Here is a 19,459-nt window from a genome sequence, read left to right as displayed (position 1 = left end):
TTTTTATTCATGATTTGAAAAAAAAGATAAAAGTGACAATAACTTCAAAGTAACCTCGTTGACAAGGCAAATAAACAAAATCACTTTTAAATCAAATAAACAACCAATGAGTCTTTACCTTGTGGTATTTTTTAGTAAACATCTAAAGGGCCAATTCACAGTTTGTCATTAAATGCTTAATATTGATAAATGTAAACAGTGGATCTTAAAAGCTCCATTAAAAAAAAAACAAGAATAAAATTAAAGAAACCAAAAAAAGTTACCCTCTACATTTCAAAGCTTGAACAACTCAATCCAATTAAACATAGAATACAAATTGGCGACTGTGGATCAATAAGCACGAGAAATGATTCAATTCCGGCTCACAACAAGACATGATGAATTAAAAGTCTGTCATGTGGGCAAAATTGTTGCTCAATAATTAAAGAAAATATATAAAGTTTTAGATACACATAACACAACCTGTACATGATTCTATGTTTGTTATTCTTTAGCAAGGCAACAAACATTCTAAAGATGGTTGCCAGTGCAACAACTAAGACGAGAAAAGAGACATAGTGTTGTTATTTTGTCTAAGTTTTGTCTCTATAACATAAATATGATGATAAACAGTGCACACACAAATCGACCTGTGCTTTAAGACACACTCTTTATAAATTTGAATGGGTTGTGTTCATTTCAATCTTGCGATATAAAAAGCTATAACATAATTTTGAAAACGGAGTTGCGTCTAAGATTATGCAATAACGAACAACTTCAGTGCCTTCAGCGCTTTGATTATACAGGGTAAAGGATCACGACTGTGTGTGGTTCACAATTGAACGTTAACGGATGTAAACACACCAGTTAGTGATGCTTTGTTTTCGAATAACTTTTCAATTTTTTTTTTAAAGAGTGCAAAACAGACAGTTTTTATGCTGCTTAGGGCAATTCCAAATACATTATAATTAGTTTATTCGATAAGCCTGTATTTGCAAAAATAAAGTTCATAACGGTGTGTTTCCATGTAAACCCCGGTGAACCCCGTTGATCCTGCGACCTGTATATTTAATTGGTAAAACGCAACAAAAGTGTGTTTTGTTTAAATGAACTTAATTGTGTATTATGCGATATATGAGAATAAATTAATGTTGACACTTTCATCTATGGGAGCACAAGTTACAACAAACTGTCTGCAAACTATCAGCACGTCAACGCAACAGCAGAGTGAAAGGTAAATTTTGACACAAATCGTGTGTACTGTGTTAGGTGGAGTGTTAGCTATTAGAGATTTAATGTTGCAATTTATGTTCTTAATACGCTTATATAAAAATCAATAATAAATAAAGAAACTGGTATTTAAAAGGCAAATAAATATTCGAATGCATTTTAAATAGACAAACAAGATTTGTAATATGTTCAACCATAAGTAAATCTGTATAAAAATATAAAATGTAGTGTTTGTGTATGTGTTTGTTTTATTATACCTCCGTTACGAGATTAATAGGCATAATTGACCATGGACTTTTGTCCATCTGTCTATCCGCCGTCCGGCTGTCTATTCGTCAGTCGGTCTATCTGTATACACACACTTCAAATTATCATGTTTAAATATACATCTTGAAAAAAAACATACGTTTTAAGATTTTGAAACCTTAATGTCTCGTCTTCTGACCAATTTAATGGAATTCTGTTGATAGATATCAATCGATTGGCGTATTTGTTTTGGTTTTATTAGATGGTCGCTTTAGCGACCGTCTAATGTGCTTGATGTAAAATTCAGGTCGATACGGCCTGGGTATGATTAGCCCAATTCCCGCTTACACTACGCGCGAAGAAAGAGTTGTATAATTTATGCAAGAGGTTTGAGTTCTCCAATTATGTTTATTCACAAATGGAAACATTATATTAATATCGTGTTAAATGTGTTAAATGCAATAGTTTCGAATGGTGTTTTATAGAAAAGAATTAAAAAAAAAACAATGATCGTATTGCACGTGTCGCGGAGGAGATTGTTTATGAATGATTAAAATAGTTCACTTTCTGCTGCGTCTGCGTGACGTAGTATTTTCGCTCATCTCATTCATAAATCTGAGGCTGGCGATAAACAAAGGGGAGTCCGGGTGAGAATTACGCACTAGTATAAGGTTACGCTTGTTTATATTCACAGGTCTCAATTAATAACACGTTGACCACGAGTTCAACAATTATTACCGGGATACGATAGACAACATAAAAATGATTCATTATCGCTGAAACTGTTAAAAAACATTTAAATATAACAAGAATATTCTCTAAAAAAATGTAGTCTTGCTGTTTTGAAATAAGGTTTGGAATTTTGGTTTCTAAATAACTTAATTAAAAACAAAAGTTTAATTATAATGTTTTTTTACTTTTAGTCGCATATTTACCGCATTATAATGTGTGTTATAATAGGCAAACCATACATTAGTAAAATTCAATCTGCCTTCGCACATAGAAGGAATGGGTCAATTAGGTGCTGCGTTTCCTTTGCTTACTTCAGTTAGAGGTCAATTCTTTACGTAAAAGCAATCACAAGGCCCCGGCTTCAGAGGAATTGCGGAGCGTTCTTACATAATTAAAGTCGTAGTCGCATGGTATTTGCGTTTAGCGTCCTATTTGGTCACGTGGTTCTTTTTCGCGGGTGTTTTGGCATTCATGATATGAGGCTATTAATAGATGCGCCTGTCGATAAACAAAGGAAAGTTTACGGGCGATAACAACGCAATAGGTTACGCTCTCACATACAACTCAATGACGTAGTACAGGTCGTAAATTGAGAGATTTGGGAAAAAGTTGACGCTTATTTATATTCTCAATTTATAAAACGTTGAACATAAGTTCAACAATAACTTCAGCGATACGATAGACTAAAAAAATCATAATCGCTTAACCCGAATATAACAAATAATTTATAATAATAATACGAATGACCTGTTTCATAACCTCGTTGAAGCTACTACATCGGGTATTTCTGGAAAGCGTTCTTGGTTCTCAACACATAGCGGCGATCTTTTGTATTTACGGGTGCTAGCAACGCAATAGTAGAAGCTTAGTAGAAGGGTTAGCTTGTTTATATTCACAGTTCTCAATACATTGACAGTTGGATATGAGTTCATCAATTACTCAGGCATACTATAGGCAACCTCGAAAATGCTTTATAATCGCTAAAACCGAAAACAACTAAATATATTATATTAAATATATTTATAACAATACATGTCTTTTAAAAATGTAGTCGGCGTATACGCCGACTTTGAAATAAAGTTAGCAATTTACTTTTCTAAATAATTGAATACAATTAAACAAAAGTTAAACTATTGTGTTGTGTTTTTCACTTGTAAGCTGCATATTCACCGCATGAAATGTGTGTTAGCATTGTCAAACCACACATTAGTGTGAGTAAATAAAAAATATACTACGGGAGAGCACTTCATATGTGTCCTCATATGCCTTGTTATGAGTATCTTTCTTCATTATCGAAATATATCGTATGTTTATATTTGATTTAAACGCAGTTTTCTTTCGTCACATTTAAATCACACGTCAATAGCGCCGTCATGCGAAAATGGGTCTTATGCGTTTCGGCAAGCGTTTGTTAAACCCAACATGTGCTCTTGCGCAGTCAGGCCATAGGCGACGCTGTTCGCTTTAAAATCACTCAATATGTTATGTTTCTCCTTACCAGAAGGAGGGATAGCTGAGTGGGCTATTTTTTATGAAGGGCGCATATGGAATAAGACCCATTTTCGCATGACGAGGGTCATTACAAATCTCATTGCGAATTGAAAATCCCACATTTAAAAACAATGCTTTTTGATACAAAATTGAATTCAAAATAGCAAACTTGTTAATAATGGCAGCCTATCGACGCATTAAGGAATGATTTCCAGACGTGCTGACCAAGTTCGGCAAACATTGTGGTATGATAATTAAACGATTTTCTCTTATCGTGACACTATACTATTTCGCTAATGATTGTTTTCTCATCTTGGAGGCGAAATTGAAATTCTGCGAGATGGATTGTAACGCGTAATTGTAACAGGGCCACAATTTGTGTCGTTTGAGCATACAGAGAGTAGTCCGGAATTTCTTACACTGAACAGTGCTACATCCTTTGAATTGAGCACATACGCAGTGATGTAGCAAAAATTCAGAGGTTGTTTCTCGAATCAGCTTATTAAATATTCGAAAATATTCATGCGTGTCTGTTGGCGTTATGTTAAAGTCACTAAGATGAAAACTGAAACAGCTTCGCCTAAAAGCGCATTAGTGCTCTATACCTATGTTTATGTTAGCGTTGTTGACACCGTGTGAACTGCTCGGGTAACAAGTAAAGCATAAACAGCAATGTTTATATACTTTTACTCCTCCATATACAAGATACGAAGATTATTGTATATTTTGAATTTGTATATGGTGTCAAAAATCAAAAGTTAAGTTCTCATTACCATTTTCATCATACTTTCTTTGCTTTCAGAACTTCCAAAAAAGCATGCTGTTTTTATTTTGTCTTAGTTATTTCTATGAAATAATAAGGATGATAAAAAGTGCACACAAAACTCGACCCGTGCGCTATGACACACCCTTTTTTAAGTTGAATGGCGTGTGTTCATTTCAAACTTGCGATTGATTTTGAAAAATGAATTGCGTGTTAAATTATGCAATAGCGAACATCTTCAGTGCCTTCAGCGCTTTGATTACATTATGATAGTTATTACTTTCGTCAATAGTTGGGCATTTCCGCTTCTTCTTTATCGTTTGTGTAATTAAATTTGACACTGGGACCCATTTTATAGGTTTAACTTTCACATACGCTGGAAACCAGTACTTTCTTCACCTTCTCTTGAAAGAGTTAGTTTTAGCGGTTCCCGCTGCAGCAAAACAACGTGGTTCCCACAAAATACTCATCGTTGAGTCGTATTTTCCCTTTCGTCAAGCGACGCATGGTGTAAGTATTAGGGCTGCAACGGGTACCCGAAATATCCGATGATATCGGATCCTACTTCAGATTCGCGGGTACGGATCCACCCCTGGAAATTTCGGTTCCGAATATTTATTTTTATAGTTGTATGTAACCTAGCGCTGTTTTCACGAGTATTGTTTTTATACAGACTGGTTTTGTTTAAAAGATAAAAGAAACGTATAATAGTCGATGTTTATTGACGTGTGACAGTCGAATAGCAGGTCATTCGAAATCCTTTGGCTTTTATTGTATAAGGTCACAACATACCAAAAGATTTCCTGCACAAATTCAATGTAAAAGCAATAACTTTAACAAAAAATAAAGTCAAACTTTTGCGCGTAGACACCCCCATAACCATACCTTTTCTTAAAGAGCATTCCAAGCCGCAATGATTTAAACAATAAAAAACATAGGTCATCCAATATGTAAGAAAGAACTCAATGCGAATCAGCGGTCACTGTTTTATGGCCATCTTTTTACCGACATCAATCCAGTTGATGATGGTTTCCCGCCAACTGTCAAAGTCTTATGTAGTCTCCAACCTAAAAGCAAAACAGGGAATTTGTAGTATACAACAATGTTTTCCCTACCACATGAACACAGAAATATTCAAAAATAAAGTCATGGCAAGTGCCCGTACAGAGAATTGTGTCTTCAAATAAATGAAGATTTTGTTTTTAGAGGGTATAGCATTGAACACCAAAAGTATTTAGTGTATTGTAACCTATAAGAGAAATTTATTTTACTGAAATGTGTTTTTCTTTCATATTATTATCATCCCATCCATATTGCACCAATATCTTAAGTTTGGCTGGATAAGCTGTCCATTTGGCCATTCTGTATCATATTTTCACACGCGGGTGTTTTCAGTCCGAAGAAGGCGATATTAGGCCTGTTAAAGCTTAACTGCCCCTTTAAGATTTAAAGCTGTTGTGTTCAATATCTGCAATAAAATACCAAAACAAACCAAAAAGACATGCAAGTGGGGCTAATGTGTGGTGGGGAAAGAATGAATTTGTTAGATATTTTCACTCTAAGCAATTTTGATAATGTCTTTTTTGTGTGTTTTTTTTTAATCATCCCAAAAATGCCAATTTCAAAGCAAAAACAATCCAATTTCATCCAAGACAATAAACTTATTAGTCAAAATGAGAGATCAAAGATACTTTGAAGTGTAGAAATCAATAAGCTTCCAATAACTTGTTATTTCACACCAATAAAAGTGTAAAATCTTGAAAGCGCCTTGTCGATCGGTGCCCATTTATTTACCAGCCGCCAATGAAATATTCTAGCATGTAATTTCATGGGTGCCTTTTAACTGCAGCAGATGGTCAAAATGCATTGCCAGCTCTCATTTAGAGGTTCAAGACAATACAAATTTTCATATTTTGGACACAAAATAAGTACTTTAGGCTATTTTTATGGTGGTAATCTGGTCCAAATGGGAGTTTGTAACCAAGCGAAAGAATACAATGCTCATTTGTTGGGGGGGGGGGGAAGGGTTTAAGCTGGAAGGAAAAGTTAAATTGAACAAAAAACACATATGTAGGCAAGCATTATAAGCTTAGCAATGATGTTCCATGTAGTAACAGGGGTAGAAAGGCAGTTCAGATCAAGGCAGTGTCCTGAAAGGGGTTTCTAGTACTTCTTTTGGGGACACAGCTTCCTGCAGAATTCTCAACACAACAAATATCAATGATTCATGTCACCTTTCTATGCAAAGAAAAAAGAATAAGGACAATACTGTCATTAAATCACTGAATGAGAGAACCATGTACCAAATAAAAAACAAAACAAGTTGCTGAAAGTGCCAAATTTTGTCAAAAAAATCCCTCTAAGGTAAATGATGAAGGGGACACTTGCTATAACAATCCTATGTTTAAGTAAGGCGCGACACCATTTTAAGCCGGAAACATGAATATAAGCATATTGTGAGAAAACAATACAAAAAACAAGCTAATTGTAGGGTAACAAGTAGCAAATCAACTCAGCTGTACTGCATACATGCTCAGGAACAAGGATAACCCTGTTAAGTGCCAACTTCAGCTGCCAACAAAGCACGAGCTTTACATGTCAGGACGCGGAACTATCAATACAAACTGCGAGGAGAATTACATGACGGCAAGGGTGTGAGTGACCACAATCCTGATTATGACAGTCTTTCACACCTAAAGCATCATACATATGCTTATTTGCTTGTGTACATGATAACAAAATGATATTATTACCTGTTTTGCCATCAACAACCCTTATCCAGTGGCCCTTGACTTAGTCGCAGACATTCCTCTTCCTGAAAAAGTCAAAATACCCAATAGAAAAAGATAAAAAAATGAAACAAAACATGCATTTATGTATTTTAAGTGTACTTTTATGAATAATATGAAGTGATAAAATCTTGCTCAATTCATGATTGTACTAAATATGAAGGCTGGCTCAGTTAAGCATCTGCTGCACTGTCCATACTGTAAAAATGCCTGCCATTCCATGTCGGTGAAATGGGGCTCTGTTTGAATGTTCATGCTTTTCGCAAAAGTTTTAGTTGCGTTACTCGATCACGGAGTCCCTGGCGTTGAATTCTAACTTCATGTAACACATTAACGCGACACGGTCAACCAATATGCGGTTGAATTTAAGTCGGAAAGCAATTTAGCCCTTATTCCAATATATAAGGGTGGGGGGTCAACTTGAAAAAACAACTATTCCAGGTCAAATAATCTGAATTCATGCATTTAATGCACTTATTTTCTTCCCTTTTGCTGAGAAATGACCAAAAATCTGCTTTTCCAGTCATATTTTGCACTTGCAGATGATATTTCATTTTTATCATAAGTTAGTTTAGGTCACAACATACCAAAAGATTTCCTGCACAAATTCAATGTAAAAGCAATAACTTTAACAAAAAATAAAGTCAAACTTTTGCGCGTAGACACCCCCATAACCATACCTTTTCTTAAAGAGCATTCCAAGCCGCAATGATTTAAACAATAAAAAACATAGGTCATCCAATATGTAAGAAAGAACTCAATGCGAATCAGCGGTCACTGTTTTATGGCCATCTTTTTACCGACATCAATCCAGTTGATGATGGTTTCCCGCCAACTGTCAAAGTCTTATGTAGTCTCCAACCTAAAAGCAAAACAGGGAATTTGTAGTATACAACAATGTTTTCCCTACCACATGAACACAGAAATATTCAAAAATAAAGTCATGGCAAGTGCCCGTACAGAGAATTGTGTCTTCAAATAAATGAAGATTTTGTTTTTAGAGGGTATAGCATTGAACACCAAAAGTATTTAGTGTATTGTAACCTATAAGAGAAATTTATTTTTACTGAAATGTGTTTTTCTTTCATATTATTATCATCCCATCCATATTGCACCAATATCTTAAGTTTGGCTGGATAAGCTGTCCATTTGGCCATTCTGTATCATATTTTCACACGCGGGTGTTTTCAGTCCGAAGAAGGCGATATTAGGCCTGTTAAAGCTTAACTGCCCCTTTAAGATTTAAAGCTGTTGTGTTCAATATCTGCAATAAAATACCAAAACAAACCAAAAAGACATGCAAGTGGGGCTAATGTGTGGTGGGGAAAGAATGAATTTGTTAGATATTTTCACTCTAAGCAATTTTGATAATGTCTTTTTTGTGTGTTTTTTTTTAATCATCCCAAAAATGCCAATTTCAAAGCAAAAAACAATCCAATTTCATCCAAGACAATAAACTTATTAGTCAAAATGAGAGATCAAAGATACTTTGAAGTGTAGAAATCAATAAGCTTCCAATAACTTGTTATTTCACACCAATAAAAGTGTAAAATCTTGAAAGCGCCTTGTCGATCGGTGCCCATTTATTTACCAGCTGCCAATGAAATATTCTAGCATGTAATGTCATGGGTGCCTTTTAACTGCAGCAGATGGTCAAAATGCATTGCCAGCTCTCATTTAGAGGTTCAAGACAATACAAATTTTCATATTTTGGACACAAAATAAGTACTTTAGGCTATTTTTATGGTGGTAATCTGGTCCAAATGGGAGTTTGTAACCAAGCGAAAGAATACAATGCTCATTTGTTGGGGGGGGGGGGGGGAAGGGTTTAAGCTGGAAGGAAAAGTTAAATTGAACAAAAAACACATATGTAGGCAAGCATTATAAGCTTAGCAATGATGTTCCATGTAGTAACAGGGGTAGAAAGGCAGTTCAGATCAAGGCAGTGTCCTGAAAGGGGTTTCTAGTACTTCTTTTGGGGACACAGCTTCCTGCAGAATTCTCAACACAACAAATATCAATGATTCATGTCACCTTTCTATGCAAAGAAAAAAGAATAAGGACAATACTGTCATTAAATCACTGAATGAGAGAACCATGTACCAAATAAAAAACAAAACAAGTTGCTGAAAGTGCCAAATTTTGTCAAAAAAATCCCTCTAAGGTAAATGATGAAGGGGACACTTGCTATAACAATCCTATGTTTAAGTAAGGCGCGACACCATTTTAAGCCGGAAACATGAATATAAGCATATTGTGAGAAAACAATACAAAAAACAAGCTAATTGTAGGGTAACAAGTAGCAAATCAACTCAGCTGTACTGCATACATGCTCAGGAACAAGGATAACCCTGTTAAGTGCCAACTTCAGCTGCCAACAAAGCACGAGCTTTACATGTCAGGACGCGGAACTATCAATACAAACTGCGAGGAGAATTACTTGACGGCAAGGGTGTGAGTGACCACAATCCTGATTATGACAGTCTTTCACACCTAAAGCATCATACATATGCTTATTTGCTTGTGTACATGATAACAAAATGATATTATTACCTGTTTTGCCATCAACAACCCTTATCCAGTGGCCCTTGACTTAGTCGCAGACATTCCTCTTCCTGAAAAAGTCAAAATACCCAATAGAAAAAGATAAAAAAATGAAACAAAAACATGCATTTATGTATTTTAAGTGTACTTTTATGAATAATATGAAGTGATAAAATCTTGCTCAATTCATGATTGTACTAAATATGAAGGCTGGCTCAGTTAAGCATCTGCTGCACTGTCCATACTGTAAAAATGCCTGCCATTCCATGTCGGTGAAATGGGGCTCTGTTTGAATGTTCATGCTTTTCGCAAAAGTTTTAGTTGCGTTACTCGATCACGGAGTCCCTGGCGTTGAATTCTAACTTCATGTAACACATTAACGCGACACGGTCAACCAATATGCGGTTGAATTTAAGTCGGAAAGCAATTTAGCCCTTATTCCAATATATAAGGGTGGGGGGTCAACTTGAAAAACAACTATTCCAGGTCAAATAATCTGAATTCATGCATTTAATGCACTTATTTTCTTCCCTTTTGCTGAGAAATGACCAAAAATCTGCTTTTCCAGTCATATTTTGCACTTGCAGATGATATTTCATTTTTATCATAAGTTAGTTTAGGTCACAACATACCAAAAGATTTCCTGCACAAATTCAATGTAAAAGCAATAACTTTAACAAAAATAAAGTCAAACTTTTGCGCGTAGACACCCCCATAACCATACCTTTTCTAAAAGAGCATTCCAAGCCGCAATGATTTAAACAATAAATCACATAGGTCATCCAATATGTAAGAAAGAACTCAATGCGAATCAGCGGTCACTGTTTTATGGCCATCTTTTTACCGACATCAATCCAGTTGATGATGGTTTCCCGCCAACTGTCAAAGTCTTATGTAGTCTCCAACCTAAAAGCAAAACAGGGAATTTGTAGTATACAACAATGTTTTCCCTACCACATGAACACAGAAATATTCAAAAATAAAGTCATGGCAAGTGCCCGTACAGAGAATTGTGTCTTCAAATAAATGAAGATTTTGTTTTTAGAGGGTATAGCATTGAACACCAAAAGTATTTAGTGTATTGTAACCTATAAGAGAAATTTATTTTTACTGAAATGTGTTTTTCTTTCATATTATTATCATCCCATCCATATTGCACCAATATCTTAAGTTTGGCTGGATAAGCTGTCCATTTGGCCATTCTGTATCATATTTTCACACGCGGGTGTTTTCAGTCCGAAGAAGGCGATATTAGGCCTGTTAAAGCTTAACTGCCCCTTTAAGATTTAAAGCTGTTGTGTTCAATATCTGCAATAAAATACCAAAACAAACCAAAAAGACATGCAAGTGGGGCTAATGTGTGGTGGGGAAAGAATGAATTTGTTAGATATTTTCACTCTAAGCAATTTTGATAATGTCTTTTTTGTGTGTTTTTTTTTAATCATCCCAAAAATGCCAATTTCAAAGCAAAAACAATCCAATTTCATCCAAGACAATAAACTTATTAGTCAAAATGAGAGATCAAAGATACTTTGAAGTGTAGAAATCAATAAGCTTCCAATAACTTGTTATTTCACACCAATAAAAGTGTAAAATCTTGAAAGCGCCTTGTCGATCGGTGCCCATTTATTTACCAGCCGCCAATGAAATATTCTAGCATGTAATGTCATGGGTGCCTTTTAACTGCAGCAGATGGTCAAAATGCATTGCCAGCTCTCATTTAGAGGTTCAAGACAATACAAATTTTCATATTTTGGACACAAAATAAGTACTTTAGGCTATTTTTATGGTGGTAATCTGGTCCAAATGGGAGTTTGTAACCAAGCGAAAGAATACAATGCTCATTTGTTGGGGGGGGGGGGGGAAGGGTTTAAGCTGGAAGGAAAAGTTAAATTGAACAAAAAACACATATGTAGGCAAGCATTATAAGCTTAGCAATGATGTTCCATGTAGTAACAGGGGTAGAAAGGCAGTTCAGATCAAGGCAGTGTCCTGAAAGGGGTTTCTAGTACTTCTTTTGGGGACACAGCTTCCTGCAGAATTCTCAACACAACAAATATCAATGATTCATGTCACCTTTCTATGCAAAGAAAAAGAATAAGGACAATACTGTCATTAAATCACTGAATGAGAGAACCATGTACCAAATAAAAAACAAAACAAGTTGCTGAAAGTGCCAAATTTTGTCAAAAAAAATCCCTCTAAGGTAAATGATGAAGGGGACACTTGCTATAACAATCCTATGTTTAAGTAAGGCGCGACACCATTTTAAGCCGGAAACATGAATATAAGCATATTGTGAGAAAACAATACAAAAAACAAGCTAATTGTAGGGTAACAAGTAGCAAATCAACTCAGCTGTACTGCATACATGCTCAGGAACAAGGATAACCCTGTTAAGTGCCAACTTCAGCTGCCAACAAAGCACGAGCTTTACATGTCAGGACGCGGAACTATCAATACAAACTGCGAGGAGAATTACATGACGGCAAGGGTGTGAGTGACCACAATCCTGATTATGACAGTCTTTCACACCTAAAGCATCATACATATGCTTATTTGCTTGTGTACATGATAACAAAATGATATTATTACCTGTTTTGCCATCAACAACCCTTATCCAGTGGCCCTTGACTTAGTCGCAGACATTCCTCTTCCTGAAAAAGTCAAAATACCCAATAGAAAAAGATAAAAAAATGAAACAAAAACATGCATTTATGTATTTTAAGTGTACTTTTATGAATAATATGAAGTGATAAAATCTTGCTCAATTCATGATTGTACTAAATATGAAGGCTGGCTCAGTTAAGCATCTGCTGCACTGTCCATACTGTAAAAATGCCTGCCATTCCATGTCGGTGAAATGGGGCTCTGTTTGAATGTTCATGCTTTTCGCAAAAGTTTTAGTTGCGTTACTCGATCACGGAGTCCCTGGCGTTGAATTCTAACTTCATGTAACACATTAACGCGACACGGTCAACCAATATGCGGTTGAATTTAAGTCGGAAAGCAATTTAGCCCTTATTCCAATATATAAGGGTGGGGGGGTCAACTTGAAAAACAACTATTCCAGGTCAAATAATCTGAATTCATGCATTTAATGCACTTATTTTCTTCCCTTTTGCTGAGAAATGACCAAAAATCTGCTTTTCCAGTCATATTTTGCACTTGCAGATGATATTTCATTTTTATCATAAGTTAGTTTATAAGAGAAATTTATTTTTACTGAAATGTGTTTTTCTTTCATATTATTATCATCCCATCCATATTGCACCAATATCTTAAGTTTGGCTGGATAAGCTGTCCATTTGGCCATTCTGTATCATATTTTCACACGCGGGTGTTTTCAGTCCGAAGAAGGCGATATTAGGCCTGTTAAAGCTTAACTGCCCCTTTAAGATTTAAAGCTGTTGTGTTCAATATCTGCAATAAAATACCAAAACAAACCAAAAAGACATGCAAGTGGGGCTAATGTGTGGTGGGGAAAGAATGAATTTGTTAGATATTTTCACTCTAAGCAATTTTGATAATGTCTTTTTTGTGTGTTTTTTTTAATCATCCCAAAAATGCCAATTTCAAAGCAAAAAACAATCCAATTTCATCCAAGACAATAAACTTATTAGTCAAAATGAGAGATCAAAGATACTTTGAAGTGTAGAAATCAATAAGCTTCCAATAACTTGTTATTTCACACCAATAAAAGTGTAAAATCTTGAAAGCGCCTTGTCGATCGGTGCCCATTTATTTACCAGCCGCCAATGAAATATTCTAGCATGTAATGTCATGGGTGCCTTTTAACTGCAGCAGATGGTCAAAATGCATTGCCAGCTCTCATTTAGAGGTTCAAGACAATACAAATTTTCATATTTTGGACACAAAATAAGTACTTTAGGCTATTTTTATGGTGGTAATCTGGTCCAAATGGGAGTTTGTAACCAAGCGAAAGAATACAATGCTCATTTGTTGGGGGGGGGGGGGGAAGGGTTTAAGCTGGAAGGAAAAGTTAAATTGAACAAAAAACACATATGTAGGCAAGCATTATAAGCTTAGCAATGATGTTCCATGTAGTAACAGGGGTAGAAAGGCAGTTCAGATCAAGGCAGTGTCCTGAAAGGGGTTTCTAGTACTTCTTTTGGGGACACAGCTTCCTGCAGAATTCTCAACACAACAAATATCAATGATTCATGTCACCTTTCTATGCAAAGAAAAAAGAATAAGGACAATACTGTCATTAAATCACTGAATGAGAGAACCATGTACCAAATAAAAAACAAAACAAGTTGCTGAAAGTGCCAAATTTTGTCAAAAAAATCCCTCTAAGGTAAATGATGAAGGGGACACTTGCTATAACAATCCTATGTTTAAGTAAGGCGCGACACCATTTTAAGCCGGAAACATGAATATAAGCATATTGTGAGAAAACAATACAAAAAACAAGCTAATTGTAGGGTAACAAGTAGCAAATCAACTCAGCTGTACTGCATACATGCTCAGGAACAAGGATAACCCTGTTAAGTGCCAACTTCAGCTGCCAACAAAGCACGAGCTTTACATGTCAGGACGCGGAACTATCAATACAAACTGCGAGGAGAATTACATGACGGAAAGGGTGTGAGTGACCACAATCCTGATTATGACAGTCTTTCACACCTAAAGCATCATACATATGCTTATTTGCTTGTGTACATGATAACAAAATGATATTATTACCTGTTTTGCCATCAACAACCCTTATCCAGTGGCCCTTGACTTAGTCGCAGACATTCCTCTTCCTGAAAAAGTCAAAATACCCAATAGAAAAAGATAAAAAAATGAAACAAAAACATGCATTTATGTATTTTAAGTGTACTTTTATGAATAATATGAAGTGATAAAATCTTGCTCAATTCATGATTGTACTAAATATGAAGGCTGGCTCAGTTAAGCATCTGCTGCACTGTCCATACTGTAAAAATGCCTGCCATTCCATGTCGGTGAAATGGGGCTCTGTTGAATGTTCATGCTTTTCGCAAAAGTTTTAGTTGCGTTACTCGATCACGGAGTCCCTGGCGTTGAATTCTAACTTCATGTAACACATTAACGCGACACGGTCAACCAATATGCGGTTGAATTTAAGTCGGAAAGCAATTTAGCCCTTATTCCAATATATAAGGGTGGGGGGTCAACTTGAAAACAACTATTCCAGGTCAAATAATCTGAATTCATGCATTTAATGCACTTATTTTCTTCCCTTTTGCTGAGAAATGACCAAAAATCTGCTTTTCCAGTCATATTTTGCACTTGCAGATGATATTTCATTTTTATCATAAGTTAGTTTATAAGAGAAATTTATTTTTACTGAAATGTGTTTTTCTTTCATATTATTATCATCCCATCCATATTGCACCAATATCTTAAGTTTGGCTGGATAAGCTGTCCATTTGGCCATTCTGTATCATATTTTCACACGCGGGTGTTTTCAGTCCGAAGAAGGCGATATTAGGCCTGTTAAAGCTTAACTGCCCCTTTAAGATTTAAAGCTGTTGTGTTCAATATCTGCAATAAAATACCAAAACAAACCAAAAAGACATGCAAGTGGGGCTAATGTGTGGTGGGGAAAGAATGAATTTGTTAGATATTTTCACTCTAAGCAATTTTGATAATGTCTTTTTTGTGTGTTTTTTTTTAATCATCCCAAAAATGCCAATTTCAAAGCAAAAACAATCCAATTTCATCCAAGACAATAAACTTATTAGTCAAAATGAGAGATCAAAGATACTTTGAAGTGTAGAAATCAATAAGCTTCCAATAACTTGTTATTTCACACCAATAAAAGTGTAAAATCTTGAAAGCGCCTTGTCGATCGGTGCCCATTTATTTACCAGCCGCCAATGAAATATTCTAGCATGTAATATCATGGGTGCCTTTTAACTGCAGCAGATGGTCAAAATGCATTGCCAGCTCTCATTTAGAGGTTCAAGACAATACAAATTTTCATATTTTGGACACAAAATAAGTACTTTAGGCTATTTTTATGGTGGTAATCTGGTCCAAATGGGAGTTTGTAACCAAGCGAAAGAATACAATGCTCATTTGTTGGGGGGGGGGGGGGGGGAAGGGTTTAAGCTGGAAGGAAAAGTTAAATTGAACAAAAAACACATATGTAGGCAAGCATTATAAGCTTAGCAATGATGTTCCATGTAGTAACAGGGGTAGAAAGGCAGTTCAGATCAAGGCAGTGTCCTGAAAGGGGTTTCTAGTACTTCTTTTGGGGACACAGCTTCCTGCAGAATTCTCAACACAACAAATATCAATGATTCATGTCACCTTTCTATGCAAAGAAAAAAGAATAAGGACAATACTGTCATTAATCACTGAATGAGAGAACCATGTACCAAATAAAAAACAAAACAAGTTGCTGAAAGTGCCAAATTTTGTCAAAAAAAATCCCTCTAAGGTAAATGATGAAGGGGACACTTGCTATAACAATCCTATGTTTAAGTAAGGCGCGACACCATTTTAAGCCGGAAACATGAATATAAGCATATTGTGAGAAAACAATACAAAAAACAAGCTAATTGTAGGGTAACAAGTAGCAAATCAACTCAGCTGTACTGCATACATGCTCAGGAACAAGGATAACCCTGTTAAGTGCCAACTTCAGCTGCCAACAAAGCACGAGCTTTACATGTCAGGACGCGGAACTATCAATACAAACTGCGAGGAGAATTACATGACGGCAAGGGTGTTGAGTGACCACAATCCTGATTATGACAGTCTTTCACACCTAAAGCATCATACATATGCTTATTTGCTTGTGTACATGATAACAAAATGATATTATTACCTGTTTTGCCATCAACAACCCTTATCCAGTGGCCCTTGACTTAGTCGCAGACATTCCTCTTCCTGAAAAAGTCAAAATACCAATAGAAAAAGATAAAAAAATGAAACAAAAACATGCATTTATGTATTTTAAGTGTACTTTTATGAATAATATGAAGTGATAAAATCTTGCTCAATTCATGATTGTACTAAATATGAAGGCTGGCTCAGTTAAGCATCTGCTGCACTGTCCATACTGTAAAAATGCCTGCCATTCCATGTCGGTGAAATGGGGCTCTGTTTGAATGTTCATGCTTTTCGCAAAAGTTTTAGTTGCGTTACTCGATCACGGAGTCCCTGGCGTTGAATTCTAACTTCATGTAACACATTAACGCGACACGGTCAACCAATATGCGGTTGAATTTAAGTCGGAAAGCAATTTAGCCCTTATTCCAATATATAAGGGTGGGGGGTCAACTTGAAAAACAACTATTCCAGGTCAAATAATCTGAATTCATGCATTTAATGCACTTATTTTCTTCCCTTTTGCTGAGAAATGACCAAAAATCTGCTTTTCCAGTCATATTTTGCACTTGCAGATGATATTTCATTTTTATCATAAGTTAGTTTATAAGAGAAATTTATTTTTACTGAAATGTGTTTTTCTTTCATATTATTATCATCCCATCCATATTGCACCAATATCTTAAGTTTGGCTGGATAAGCTGTCCATTTGGCCATTCTGTATCATATTTTCACACGCGGGTGTTTCAGTCCGAAGAAGGCGATATTAGCCTGTTAAAGGCTTAACTGCCCCTTTAAGATTTAAAGCTGTTGTGTTCAATATCTGCAATAAAATACCAAAACAAACCAAAAAGACATGCAAGTGGGGCTAATGTGTGGTGGGGAAAGAATGAATTTGTTAGATATTTTCACTCTAAGCAATTTTGATAATGTCTTTTTTGTGTGTTTTTTTTTAATCATCCCAAAAATGCCAATTTCAAAGCAAAAACAATCCAATTTCATCCAAGACAATAAACTTATTAGTCAAAATGAGAGATCAAAATACTTTGAAGTGTAGAAATCAATAAGCTTCCAATAACTTGTTATTTCACCAATAAAGTGTAAAATCTTGAAAGCGCCTTGTCGATCGGTGCCCATTTATTTACCAGCCGCCAATGAAATATTCTAGCATGTAATGTCATGGTGCCTTTTAACTGCAGCAGATGGTCAAAATGCATTGCCAGCTCTCATTAGAGGTTCAAGACAATACAAATTTTCATATTTTGGACACAAAATAAGTACTTTAGGCTATTTTTATGGTGGTAATCTGGTCCAAATGGGAGTTTGTAACCAAGCGAAAGAAACAATGCTCATTTGTTGGGGGGGGGGGAAGGGTTTAAGCTGGAAGGAAAAGTTAAATTGAACAAAAACACATATGTAGGCAAGCATTATAAGCTTAGCAGGATTTCCATGTGTAGTAACTAGGGTTAGAAAGGCAGTTCGATCAAGGCAGTGTCCTGAAAAGGGGTTTCTAGTACTTCTTTTGGGGACACAGCTTCCTGCAGAATTCTCAACACAACAAATATCAATGATCATGTCACCTTCTATGCAAAGAAAGAAAAAAGAATAAGGACAATACTGTCATAAATCACTGAATGAGAGAACCATGTACCAATAAAAAACAAACAAGTTGCTGAAAAGTGCCAAATTTTGTCAAAAAATCCCTTAAGGTAAATGATGAAGGGGACACTTGCTATAACAATCCTATGTTTAAGTAAGGCGCGACACATTTTAAGCCGGAAAACATGAATATAAGCATATTGTGAGAAAACAATACACAAAACACAGCTAATTGTAGGGTAACAAGTAGCAAATCAACTCAGCTGTACTGCATACATGCTCAGGAACAAGGATAACTGTTAAGTGCCAACTTCAGCTGCCAACAAAGCACGAGCTTTACATGTCAGGACGCGCGGAACTATCAATACAAACTGCGAGGAGAATTACATGACGGCAAGGGTGTGAGTGACCACAATCCTGATTATGACAGTCTTTCACACCTAAAGCATCATACATATGCTTATTTGCTTGTGTACATGATAACAAAATGATATTATTACCTGTTTGCCATCAACAACCCTATCCAGTGGCCCTTGACTTAGTCGCAGACATTCCCTTTCCTGAAAAAGTCAAAATACCCAATAGAAAAAGATAAAAAATGAAACAAAAACATGCATTTATGTATTTTAAGTGTACTTTATGATAATATGAAGTGATAAAATCTTGCTCCATTCATGATTGTACTAAATATGAAGGCTGGCTCAGTTAAGCATCTGCTGCACTGTCCATACTGTAAAAATGCCTGCCATTCCATGTCGGTGAAATGGGGCTCTGTTTGAATGTTTCATGCTTTTCGCAAAAGTTTTAGTTGCGTTACTCGATCACGGAGTCCCTGGCGTTGAATTCTAACTTCATGTAACACATTAACGCGACACGGTCAACAATATGCGGTTGAATTTGAATTTAAGTCGGAAAGCAATTTAGCCCTTATTCCAATATATAAGGGTGGGGGGTCGGTCAACTTGAAAAACAACTATTCCAGGTCAAATTATCTGAATTCATGCATTTAATGCACTTATTTTCTTCCCTTTTGCTGAGAACAGAAATGACCAAAAATCTGCTTCCAGTCATATTGCACTTGCAGATGATATTTCCTTTTTTATCATAGTTAGTTTAGAGAAATTTATTTTTACTGAAATGTGTTTTCTTTCATATTATTATCATCCCACCTATTGCACCAATATCTAAGTTTGGCTGGATAAGCTGTCCATTTGGCCATTCTGTATCATTTTTCACACGCGGGTGTTTTCAGTCCGAA

At 35.8% G+C, this 19,459-nt stretch overlaps 1 long non-coding RNA gene across 1 annotated transcript; it reads right to left on the bottom strand.

The window, feature by feature from the left end:
- Nucleotides 1–10,545: 10,545 nt before the first annotated feature.
- LOC127852345 (uncharacterized) lies at nucleotides 10,546–16,663 on the bottom strand. Its single transcript, XR_008036204.1, has 4 exons — nucleotides 16,601–16,663; nucleotides 14,485–14,546; nucleotides 12,370–12,431; nucleotides 10,546–10,680 (listed from the first exon to the last, which is right to left on the bottom strand). It is a non-coding gene; the product is annotated as an uncharacterized LOC127852345 (long non-coding RNA).
- Between the last annotated feature and the right edge of the window lie 2,796 nt (nucleotides 16,664–19,459).

This window comes from Dreissena polymorpha, chromosome 12 (genome assembly GCF_020536995.1).
Source record: "Dreissena polymorpha isolate Duluth1 chromosome 12, UMN_Dpol_1.0, whole genome shotgun sequence".
NCBI classification, from domain to species: Eukaryota; Metazoa; Mollusca; class Bivalvia; order Myida; family Dreissenidae; genus Dreissena; species Dreissena polymorpha.
Note: the sequence above shows the minus strand (reverse complement) of the source record. Positions and strands in the feature narration are given on the sequence as shown.